This window comes from Macaca nemestrina, chromosome 20 (assembly GCF_043159975.1).
Source record: "Macaca nemestrina isolate mMacNem1 chromosome 20, mMacNem.hap1, whole genome shotgun sequence".
Lineage (NCBI taxonomy): Eukaryota > Metazoa > Chordata > Mammalia > Primates > Cercopithecidae > Macaca > Macaca nemestrina.
The window spans coordinates 6,867,913-6,880,021 of NC_092144.1; the positions used below are offsets into that span (position 1 = coordinate 6,867,913).

General features: G+C 48.1%; 1 protein-coding gene and 1 long non-coding RNA gene across 4 annotated transcripts in view; one reads left to right on the forward strand and one right to left on the reverse strand.

Annotated features, from left to right (window-relative positions):
- Positions 1 to 12,109, reverse strand: part of LOC105487005 (insulin receptor) — a 188,050-nt gene that overhangs the window by 141,111 nt on the left and 34,830 nt on the right. The gene's annotated exons all lie outside the window — the stretch shown is intronic.
- Positions 6,405 to 9,091, forward strand: LOC139360172 (uncharacterized). The gene is made up of 2 exons (XR_011617368.1): positions 6,405 to 6,545; positions 8,812 to 9,091. It is a non-coding gene; the product is annotated as an uncharacterized lncRNA (long non-coding RNA).

Here is a 12,109-nt window from a genome sequence, read left to right on the forward strand (position 1 = left end):
GTCCTCTAAAATACAACAGATGACCCATGCCATTCGACAGTTCATGAGTTAGCAAGAATAAGTTCTGAAGAATGGATTGTCCTGGACTGTTCCCGGCTGGCCAGAATTTATTTTATTTTATTTTATTTATTTATTCATTTTTTTGAGACGGAGTTTCATTCTCGTTGCCCAGGCTGGAGTGCAGTGGTGCAATCTTGGCTCACTGCAACCCCCGCCTCCCGGGTTCAAGCCATTCTCCTGCCTCAGCCTCCCAGGTAGCTGGGATTACAGGCACACACCACCACACCCAGCTAATTTAGTATTTTTAGTAGAGACAGAGTTTCTCCATGTTGGTCAGGCTGGTCTCGAACTCCCGACCTCATGTGATCCACCCATCTCGGCCTCCCAAGGTGCTGGGATTACAGGCGTGAGTTACCACACCCATGCCCCCCACCCCCAGTATCTTTGGAAGCCATCCTTTCAAAACTAAAAGTCTGTGAAGAATTACAACTTCCTCTGAACTACGCTGGCAAATTTAAGACCATCCTCTAACTTTTTTCCTGCATCAAATTCATCCCTCCCTGGGAACCTCTTTCCTTTCAGAGGTTCAGCTATCACTTTCCCTGTGACATTTGTGGTGACGTCTTCTGCCCATTCCGTCTTCCGTACCACCAGGAATCCTAAGATAAACCTCTCGCTGTTTTCTCACCCGAGTCAAATTCCTTTGCAAATAACCTTCATACCTTTCTCGCTTATAAAAATAATTTTCTTAGCAAAACTTGCCTTCGTCAAGAACACAAAGTTTTGTTATGAAGTTTGGTCTGTGCCCTGTTTGTCAGACACTAAGAAAAGGGAGGCCCGTCGGCACTGTTTTACCACAGAAAAGAATTCTCAGATGTAATCCCGCATAGCTTTAGCACTCAAGTATGGATCTCTAGACAAATATTTAGTCTTGCCCAGTTAAAAATAATGGGTACACCTGTAATCCCATTGAACTGGGGGAGGCTGGGGTGCTAGAACTGCTTCAGCCCGGGAGTTTAAGACCAGCCTGGGCCGGGCGCGGTGGCTCAAGCCTGTAATCCCAGCACTTTGGGAGGCCGAGACGGGCGGATCACGAGGCCAGGAGATCGAGACCATCCTAGCTAACACAGTGAAACCCCGTCTCTACTAAAAAAATACAAAAAAAAATAGCCGGGCGAGGTGGCGGGCGCCTGTAGTCCCAGCTACTCGGGAGGCTGAGGCAGGAGAATGGCGTGAACCCGGGAGGCGGAGCTTGCAGTGAGCTGAGATCCGGCCACTGTACTCCAGCCCGGGCGACAGAGTGAGACTCCATCTCAAAAAAAAAAAAAAAAAAAAAAAGACCAGCCTGGACAATATAGTGAGACCCCATCTGTACAAAAAATAAATTTTAAAAAAATTAGCTTGGGCTAGGCACAGTGGCTCACACCTGTAATCCCAGCACTTTGGGAGGCCGAGGCAGGTGGATCACTTGAGGTCAGAAGTTCGAGACCAGCCTGGCCCTCATGGTGAAACCTGTCTCTAATAAAAATATAAAAAGTAGGTGGGCATGGTGGCGTGCACCTGTAATTCCAGCTACTCAGGAGGCTGAGGCAGGAGAATCACTAGAGCCCAAGAGGTGGAGGTTACAGGAGAAAAGAAAGAAAAGAGAGGGGAAGGGAAGGGAAGGGAAGGGAAGGGAAGGGAAGGGAAGGGAAGGGAAGAGGAGGGGAGGGGAGGGAGGGGAGGAGAGGGGAAGGAGGGGAGAGGAGGGGAGGGAAGGAAAATGAAGAGAGAGAAAAAGAAAGAGGAGGGAGAAAGGGAAAGAGGAAGGAGGAGGGAGGGAGGAAGGGGGAAAGGGAAGGGAAGTAAGAAATAAAAAGGAAGAAAGGAAAGGAAAGAAAGAGAAAGAAGGAAGGAAGGAGAGAGAGGGATAAAGGGAGGGAGGGAGAGATGGAAGGAAGGGAGGAAATAAAGAAAAAGGAAGGAAGGAAGGAAGGTAGAAGGGAGGAAGGAAGGAGGGAAGGAAGGAAGGAAGATAGGTAGAAGGGAGGAAGGGAGGAGGGAAGGAGGGAAGGAAGGGAGAAAGATGAGAGTTTGGGCAACTGTGTTTTAAAAACTGTGTTTTTTGTTTTAAAACAAAAGAAAAAGAATAAAAATCAAAGAACTCACCACCACTCAGAGCCACGTGCAGACGAACAGCATCGAGCATGGTCGCCTTTGAAAACAGCTGACTGCAGAGAGTGCGGAAGTGTTACTTGTTAAATAAAGTCAGTCCCAGAGGTAGAACCTGAGTGGGACCCTAGCTCTGGGTCTGGAGCTCAGACGGGCAAGCGGAACTGCCCCAGGAACGTACAATCAGCAACACTCAGACTGGGGAATGCACCCCAAGTCAAAGAGCCCAGCTCTTCAACAGGCAGAAGGTAAGGAACAGAAAGGGATGGAGGGAGAACCTGTGGACCAGGGTTTCTCCCCCTCAGCACTATTGACATTTGGGGCTGGATCATTCTTTGTGGCTGGGCTGTCTCTGCATTGCAGGATGTTGAATAGCATCCCTGGCCTCCATCTGCTCAATGAAAGCAGTACATACACATTCCCTGGAGTTGTGACAACCAAAAATGTCTCCAGACATTGCCAAATGTCCCCGGGAGACAAAATCACCCTCAGTTGATCCAAACAAACACATCAATTTATTTTATTGTTTTTCTTTATTTTTGAGCCAGGGTCTTGCTCTGTCACGCAGGCTGGAGTGCGATATGCGATGTCGGCTCATTGCAGCCTCAACCTTCTATGCTCAAGCGATCCTCCCACCTCAGCCTCCCGAGTAGCTGGGACTACAGGCATGCACCATCACGCTTGGCTCATTTTTTATTTTTAGTAGAGATGGGGTCTCACTATGTTGTCCAGGCTGGTCTCCAACTCTTGGCCTCAAGTGATCCTCCCGCCTCAGCCTCCCAACGTGCTGAGATTACAGGCACGAGCCACCACACCCGGCCACCAATTTTTTTTTAAGGGGCAAAACTAAATATTTGTCTAGAGATTCACACTTAGGTGATAAAACTATACAGAAAGAAGGAAGTGATGTCTACAAAAGACAGGACAGTGACTACTCTGGGGGAAGAAGGCTGTGACTAGGATGTGGTCCATACCATGGCTTTGGAGGGGCTGTTCTGGCAAAGTACTATTTCTCAACCAGAGTTAGGGATTACAAGGGTGTTCACGTTAGAGTGAACCATTAGGCTATTCATTTGTTTTGTGTGGCTTTCTGAATCTGTGGTGTTTTTATATAATAAGATAGAATTTTTTAAAGTAAAACCAAAAAAAAAAGAAAAAGAAGCTTTGATTCCATTAATTAAACATAGAATTACCAAGTAACCCAGCGATTCCACTCCCAGGTATAACTTCGAAAGAAGTGAAAATAGCCCAGGTGCGGTGGCTCATGCCTGTAATCGCAGCACTTTGGGTGGATGAGGTGGGTGCATCACCTGAGGTCAGCAGTTCGAGACCAGCCTGGCCAACATGGCGAAACCCTGTCTCTACTGAAAATACAAAAATTTGCCAGCACGTGGTGGTGCACGCCTGTAATCCCAGCACTTTGGGAGGTCGAGGCGGGTGGATCACTTGAGGTCAGGAGTTCAAGAGCATTCTGGCCCACATGACGAAACCCCATCTCTACTCAAAATACAAAAAATTAGCCAGGCGTGGTGGTGTTCACCTGTAATCCCAGTTACTCAGGAGGCTGAGGCAGGAGAATCGCTTGAACCCAGGAGGTTGCAGTGAGCTGAGATCACACCACTGCACTCCAGCCCGGGTGACAGAGCAAGACTCCATCTCAAAAAAAAAAAAAAAAGAAACAAATTTAAAGAAAAGGAATCTTGACCACTTTGGATCAAACCTGTCTGCTAGGTTAGTAAATTTCTTTGCAAATGAGGAAACCCTTAACGTCATCACCACCAATGAGGCAGCCTGAGACAAGAGCCTTGTTCACCAGCTGACGGGCTTTGCAGGTGGTCAGTAAACAACGCAGTACTTCGCATACCGCGTGTCGGCATGACTAGCTGCCAGCGCTTTAAAACCCGTCCTTATCAGACCTTTGAGTAAGAATGTTTTCCTTCCCCAGGTGAGCCCTTAGAAACACTTGGTAATAAAGCCTATTAAAAAACCATTCTTTCTAGGCTGCAGTCAATAAGCCATGGGGTCATTAAAGATCCAAGACCCTCCTTGCCTGGGACAAAACGAGAGGCAAAGAAACTTCTATGATAAGGAAGCCACGGCCAGGCGCGGTGGCTCGTGCCTGTAATCCCAACACTTTGGGAGGCCGAGGCGGGCAGATCACAAGGTCAAGAGATCGAGACCATCCTGGCCAAAATGGTGAAACCCCATCTCTACTAAAATACAAAAAAAAATTAGCCAGGCGTGGTGGCGTGCGCCTGTAGTCCCAGCTACTCAGGAGGCTGAGGCAGGGGAATCCTTTAGAACCTGGGAGGTGGAGGTTGCAGTGAGCTGAGATTGTGCCACTGCACTCCAGCCTAGTGACAGAATGAGATTCTGTCTTAAAAAAAAAAAAAAAAGAAGAAGAAGCCACAGGACCCTCTACCCCAAACCCTCTAGGTAGGTACTTGACAATGGTGGGCTTCATCTACCACATTCCCTACAGTGTAATTTTTTTTTTTTTTTTGATACGAAGTTTTGCTCTTGTCACCCAGGCTGGAGGGCAGTGACGTGATCTCGACTCACTGCAACCTCCACCTCCTGGGTTCAAGCGATTCTCCTGCCTCAGCCCCTCAAGTAGCTGGGATTACAGTTCCCACCACCAGGCCCGGATAATTTTTGTATTTTTAGTAGAGATAAAGTTTCACCATGTTGGCCAGGCTGGTCTCGAGCTCCTGACCTCAGGTGATCCACCTGCCTGGGCCTCCCAAAGTGCTGGGATTACAGGCGTGAGCCACCGTGCCCGGCCCCTCCAGTGCAAATTTGATGATCATGCTAAGTCCAGTGTGTTGAGAGACCTTAGTCCACTTCCCAAACCCGTGATTGGAGGAAGGTGGCTCAATCTACAGCTACTCCTCAGGCCCCAGGATGACGGAACCAGGGAGCAGAGGAGAGCAATGTTTTCAATGCTTTCTTGTTTGCCTCCCACTCTTGACGTCATTTATGTTTAAAAATGAGCAACAGGGCCGGGCGCGGTGGCTCAAGCCTGTAATCCCAGCACTTTGGGAGGCCGAGACGGGCGGATCACGAGGTCAGGAGATTGAGACCATCCTGGCTAACACGGTGAAACCCCGTCTCTACTAAAAAAAATACCAAAAAACTAGCCGGGCGAGGCGGCGGGCGCCTGTAGTCCCAGCTACTCGGGAGGCTGAGGCAGGAGAATGGTGTAAACCAAGGAGGCGGAGCTTGCAGTGAGCTGAGATCCGGCCACTGCACTCCAGCCTGGGTGACAGAGCGAGACTCTGTCTCAAAAAAAAAAACAAAACAAAACAAAACAAAAACCAGCCGGGTGTGGTGGCATGCGCCTGTAATCCCAGCATTCTCACTGAGGTAGGAGAATTGCTTGAACCCGGGAGGCAGAGGTTGCAATCAGCCGAGATCACGCCATTACACTCCAGCCTGGGTGACACAGCGAAGCTCCATCTCGGGGGGGGAAAAAAAAAAGGAAAATGAAAAAATGAGCAAATAGGTCAGCCTGGTGGCTGACACCTGTAATCCTAACACTTTGGGAACCCCAAAGTGGGAGGATTGCTTGAGTCTAAGAGTTCAAGACCAGCCTGGGCAACATAGCAAAATCCCCATGTCTACAAAAAGAAAAGTTAAAAAAAAAAAAAAAATGAGCCAGGCATGGTGGTGTGCACCTGTAGTCTCAGCTAATGGGGAGGCTGAAACAAGAGGGTCACTTCAGGACAGGAATTTGTGACTAGCCTGGGAAACATAGCAAGACTCCATCTCTTAAATAAATAAATAAATAAATAAATAAATAAATAAATAAATAAATAAATAAAATTAGCTGGGTGTGGTGGTGTGCACCTGTAGTTCCAGCTACTGGAGAGGCTGAGGCTGGAGGATTGCTTGAGCCCAAAAGGTTGAGGCTGCAGTGAGCTGTGATCACACCACTGCACTGCAGCCTGGGTGACAGAGCAAGACCCCATCTCAAAACCAAACAAACAACAACAAAACAAAAAACAGAGAGGGAAGACAGAGGAAAGGGGAGCTAGGGTAAGGGGTACAATTTTGAAACTCCAGCATGCACACATCGCCTCCCTTTATTGGGGAATGGACGGTTCTATCTGACGCAGGCATTCAGAGAGACAGACCACAGAAGGGCCTGGGCTCCCGGCCTGACGCACGCGCTTGCTGACGTCCCTGGGTCCTCCCCGGGGCATTTCAGGTGTTCAGTCACAAAGAACAGATTTTAATTCTGACAAAGGGTCGGGTGACATGGGAAGTAACTGGTCAATGAATATCAGGTAGGAAGGAGAAAAAGAAAAACTTGTCAGACCAGTTAAGCCGCCTTTCTATAACGATGGATTTTAATTCTACCCGCCTTCTTCCCAAAAGGATTGGACCAAAAGGTCAGTTTCAACTAATAGCCCTCAGCCTCCCCGCCCCGGCCCCCCGCCCCCACCGGCTCCAGGAAGCCGGGCAATGGTGGGAATTGTAAATTCATGATCTTCACCACTCAAGATTTAGACATCATCTGTGGGGCAGCCAAGTGACCACACGGCCAACTAGTCTACCATCTTTCAGTGCAGCCTTGAACCCACTACAGCACTTTCTGCCCACCCAGTTTATATAATCTGATAGTTACTTTGACTTCCTCCCTGACTCAGCAAGGACTGCAGGGCCCCAGCAAAAAGCCTGGCTCAGCAAGGCTGTCCACTCAGCACTGGTAGAAACAGCCCCTCCTAAACACAGCCCCCGTGTGACCTTCATGAGGGCACTGGAGCCCATAAGGACTCTGCACTGGTCCAAGCCTCCCTTCCCAGCACGAGGCACCTTCTTCACTCTTTCCCACAAAACGCCTCTTGGCCTTGCCTTTGCCATTTCATCCACCCGAATACCCTCCCCTCTCACCCTCTCTTCTCTTTTCTTTTTTTTTTCTTGTCTTGTCTTTGTTTTTCATTTCTTTTCTTTCTTTTTGTTTTTGTTCATTTGTTTGTTGTTTGTTTTTGAGACAGGGTCTCACTCTGTTACCCAGGCTGGAGTACAGTGGTCTAATCATAGCTCATTGCAGCCTCCAAGTCCCAGGCTCAAGTGATCCTCCTACCTCAGACTCCTGAGTAACTAGGACTACAGGCACACAGCACCATGCTTGGTTAATTTTTTAAAAAATTTTTGTAGAGATGGGGTCTTGCTACATTGCCCAGGCTGAGCTCAAATTCCTGGGTTCAAGCAATCCTCCTGCCTCAGCCTCCCAAAGTGCTGGGGTTACAGGTGTGACCCACCTTACCAACCTCATCCTCTTTCTTTGTGATCCTTGACACCCAAACCAAAGCAGGTCTCTGCCACTCCGATCTGGAACAATCTCTCTTCTTTTACAAATGCCAACGGCAATTCATCTTCAACCCCTGGAAGAGGAGCCGGGAGCCCAGAAACATACTTTCCAGAGCACTCGTTCTTTCCTGCTCTACAAAATCCAATCATCTCCAAAGTGAAAAGTTTAAAAACTTTCAAATTTTTAAAATGTATTTTATTTAAAAATAAAATACAAATAAACAAATAAGGGCCAGGCACAGTGGCTCACGCCTATAATCCCAGCGCTTTGAGAGGCCGAAGTGGGAGGATCACCCAAGGTCAGGAGTTCGAGACCACCCTGGCCAAAATTGAGAAACCCCATCTCTACTAAAAACACAAGAAAAAAACAATTAGCCGAGCATAGTGGTGGGCGCCTGTAGTCCCAGCTACTTGGGAGGCTGAGGCAAGAGAATCACTTGAACCCAGGAGGTGGGAGTTGCAGTGAGCCGAGACTGCACCACTGCACTTCAGCCTGGGCAGCAAAGCAAGACTCCATCTCACTAAATAAATAAATGAATAAATAATTCCAATCACGGCTGGCACCGTGACTCACAGCTATAATATAGCACAACACTTTGAAGGTTGAAGCGGGTGGGCTGCTTGGGCCCAGGAGTTCAAGACCAGCCTGGGTAACGTGGTGAAACCCCACGTCTACAAAAAATACAAAAATTAGCCGGGCATGGTGGTACGTGCCTGGAATTCCAGCTACTCGGGAGGCTGAAGTACAAGGATTGCTAAGCCAGGAGGTCAAGGCTGCAGTGAGCCAAGATTGCACCACTGCACCCCAGCCAGGGCGACAGAGTTGAGACCCTTGTCTCAAAAAGAAAAAAAAAAAAAATGCTAATCATCTGAGTGAAAAATGAATTACAAATTCTGTGGAATTTTTTTCAGTATAGTGATTATTTCTCGCCTAGATTTTTTTTGAAAAGATCTTTGACAACTTAAAAGGGAAGAAAGAGGAATGAGAAATTCAAGTGGGCCATCATTGGCGTTACATGCTCTACCCCACCTTTTTTTTTTTTTTTTCTTTTTTTGAGATGGAGTCTCGCTGCGACGCCCAGGCTGGAGTGCAATGGCACAATCTCGGCACACTGCAACTTCAGCCAAGCGGTTCTCCTGTCTCAGCCTCCCCAGCAGCTGGGATTACAGGCACATGCCACCCCGCCTGGCTAATTTTTGTATTTTTAGTAGAGATGGGGTTTTACCACGTTGGCCAGTGTGGTCTCGAACTCCTGACCTCAGGTGATCCACCCACCTTGGCCTCCCAAAGTGCCCGGCCTCCCCGACCTTATCTTTTTCTTTTTGTTGGATCCCCATGTGCAGGCGTTACACTTTCTTGTCTTCTGCGTGGACGACAGTAACATCGCCACAAGGGAATTTATCCATATTCCCTGTTATCTGGAGAACATCATGATTTCCAGGTACTCTGCTCCAAACACGTCTAGAAGCACCGATCTGATGACTCACTCGAAGGGGAAAGGCAGAGTGGGAGGAGGGAGGCGGCTGGAGAGGGGCCTTGTCTTGTACATCATATACTGCACTCTGCCACCCAAACAGAGAGCTCAAAAAAAAAAAAAAAAAAAAAAAAAAAAAGAAAAACAAATGCTAATCATCTGAGTGAAAAATGAATTATGGCTACTGTGGAATTTTTTTCAGTACAGTGATTTGTGTTTGTTTCTCTCCTAGATTTTTCTTTTTTTTTTTTTTTTTAACAGATCTTTGACAACACAAAAGGGAAGAGAGATGAATGAGAAATTCAAGTGGTCCATGATTCGCGTTACATGTTCTACCTCACCTTTCTTTTTTTTTTCTTTTTTTGAGAAGGAGTCTCAAAAAGGAAGGAAAGGAAAGGAAGGAAAGAGGGAGGGAGGGAAGGAAAGGAAGGAAAGGAAGGAAAGGAAGGAAAGGAAGGAAGGAAGGAAGGAAGGAAGGAAGGAAGGAAGGAAGGAAGGAAGGAAGGAAGGAAGGAAGGAAGGAAAGGAAGGAAGGAAGGAAGGAGGGAGGGAGGGAAGGAAGGAAGGAAGGAAAGTACCAGCAAAGGTCAGTACCAGCAAAGGGCAGCTGGGCTTTGTGGGCCTGAGGCCGTGGTGGTCCCAAGTTCCACTGAAACAGCCTCTATCCCTGAATGTGAATGTCCAGCTCATATATAGAGAGACGGAGTCTCGCCCTGTCGCCCAGGCTGGAGTGCAGTGGTGCAGTCTCCACTCATTGCAACCTCCGCCTCCCAGGTTCAGGTGATTCTCCTGCCTCAGCCTCCTGAGTAGCTGGGATTACAGGTGCCTGCCACCATGCTCAGCTAATTTTTGTACATTTTTTTAGTAGAGATGGGGTTTCTCCATGTTGGCCAGGCTGGTCTCGAACTCCTAGCCTTGAGTGATCCGCCCACTTCAGCCTCCCAAGGTGCTGGGAGTACAGGCATTAGCCACCACGCCTGGCCAAAAATGTGAAAAAGCAGTCTTAAGCCAAGCAAGCACTATGGCTCACGCCTATAGTCCCAGCACTTTGGGAGGCCAAGGCGGGAGGATTGCTTGAACCCAATTGTTTGAGACCAGCCTGGGCAACATAGCAAGACCCCATCTCTACCAAAAATATAAAAAGAAACTAGCTGGGCATGGTGGTGCATGCCTGTGGTTCCAGCTACCCAGGAGGCTGAGGTTGCAGTGACCTATGGTCATCCCACAGCACTCCAGCCTGGGCGACAGAGTGAGACCCCATCTCTAAAAATAAAAAGAAAATAAAAAATTCTTAGCTCATAGGTCATACAAAAATAGCAGCTGGCGGGCTGGATTTGGCCCACGGGTCATAGTTTGCTGATCACTGGACAAAGGCCTTACGTCAGACAAGTCTGAGGTCAAACCATTCCCCAGCTAGGTCTCCTAGAGCGAGTCTCTTAATTCCTAGTCATGCCTCAGTTCCCTCTTCCGTAAAATGAGGGTAATAAACCCTCATAGGCTGTGGTGGGATCCCCTAAGGCATTGCTTAGCACATAGTAAGTGCTCAATAAACACTAGCTATTGATGAGTGTTAAGGATGTCATTGTTTGTCAACTGTGAGCCAGGTACTAGACAGGTGCTTGAGATATAACAAAGTCCCTTGGGGGAGCTTAGTCTGATGGGAGAGGCCCTAAGTCAAGACAGGATGAGAAGGCTGATAAGAAGAGGCAACAGGCATGTTGGCAGGGGCAAATTCTAGATTTCCTCTCCAGTTTCTTTTCCTTCCTTCCTTCCTTCCCTCCTTCCTTCCCTCCTTCCTTTCTTTCCTCCTTCCTTCATTCCTTTCCTTTCTCCTTTCCTCCTTCCTTCCTTTCTCCTTCCCTCCTTCTTTTCTTCCCACCTTCCTTCCTTCCTTCTTTCCCTCCTTTCTTTCCTTTTCTTTCTTCCCTCCTTCCTTCCTTCCTTTTCTCTTCTTTCTTCCCTCCTTCCTTCCTTTCTTTTTACAGTTTCCTGCATTTCACCAACTTCCCCCAGTGACATCTATAAGACACAATGGTAAGAAGCTTGGATTCTGAGCCAGAATACCCAGGTTCAAATCCCATCTCCACTACTTACTACCCGTGTGTATGTGTGTGTAGCTGTGTGTTTGTGTGCATGTGTGTGTGTCTCTGTGTCTGTGTGTGTGTCTCTGTGTGTGTGTGTGTCTGTGTGTGTGTGTCTGTGTGTCTGTGTGTCTCTGTGTGTGTCTGTGTGTGTGTCTGTGTGTGTGTGTGTGTGTGTGTGCGCGCACTCGGTGGGGTGGTGGTGGGGCAGGGCGGTGTTGGAAATGGAAGTTGCTTAACCTCTCGAAGCCTTAGCGGCCTCAACCATAAATAAGACTGTTGGGAAGATGGGATGCAATATCCTAATGAAAGCACCTAGAACCATGGCTGGCATGAAATCAGCATTTGTTGCAAAGACAATTTCGATTGTTAAAATACCAAGACAAGCCCAGAGTGGTGGCTCACACCTGTAATCCTAGCACTTTGGTAGGCCAAGGCAGGCGGATCACTTGAGGCCAGGAGTTCGAGACCAGCCTAGGCAATATGGCGAAACCCCATCTCTACTAAAAATACAAAAATTAGCCAGGCATGGTGGCACGTGCCTGTCATCCCAGCTACTCAGGAGGTTGAGGCAGGAGAATCGCTTGAACCCAAGAGGCAGAGGTTGCAGTGAGCTGAGATCATGCCACTGCACTCCAGCCTGGACAACAGAGCAAGACTCTGTGTCAAAAAAAAAAAAAAAAGAAAGAAAGAAAAAAAATCAAGGTAAGCCCAGCGTGGCGGCTCACACCTGTAATCCCAGCACTTTGAGAGGCTGAGGTGGGGGAATTTCTTTGAGCCCAGGAGTTTGAGACCAGCCTGGATGACATAGCAAGACTCCCATCTCAATTTTTAAAAATATTAAAAACCAAATAAAAATGTAAAAAAATAAACTGTCGGCCGGGCGCGGTGGCTCAAGCCTGTAATCCCAGCACTTTGGGAGGCCGAGACGGGCGGATCACGAGGTCAGGAGTTCGAGACCATCCTGGCTAACACGGTGAAACCCCGTCTCTACTAAAAAATACAAAAAACTAGCCGGGCGAGGTGGTGGGCGCCTGTAGTCCCAGCTACTCGGGAGGCTGAGGCAGGAGAATGGCGTAAAAACCC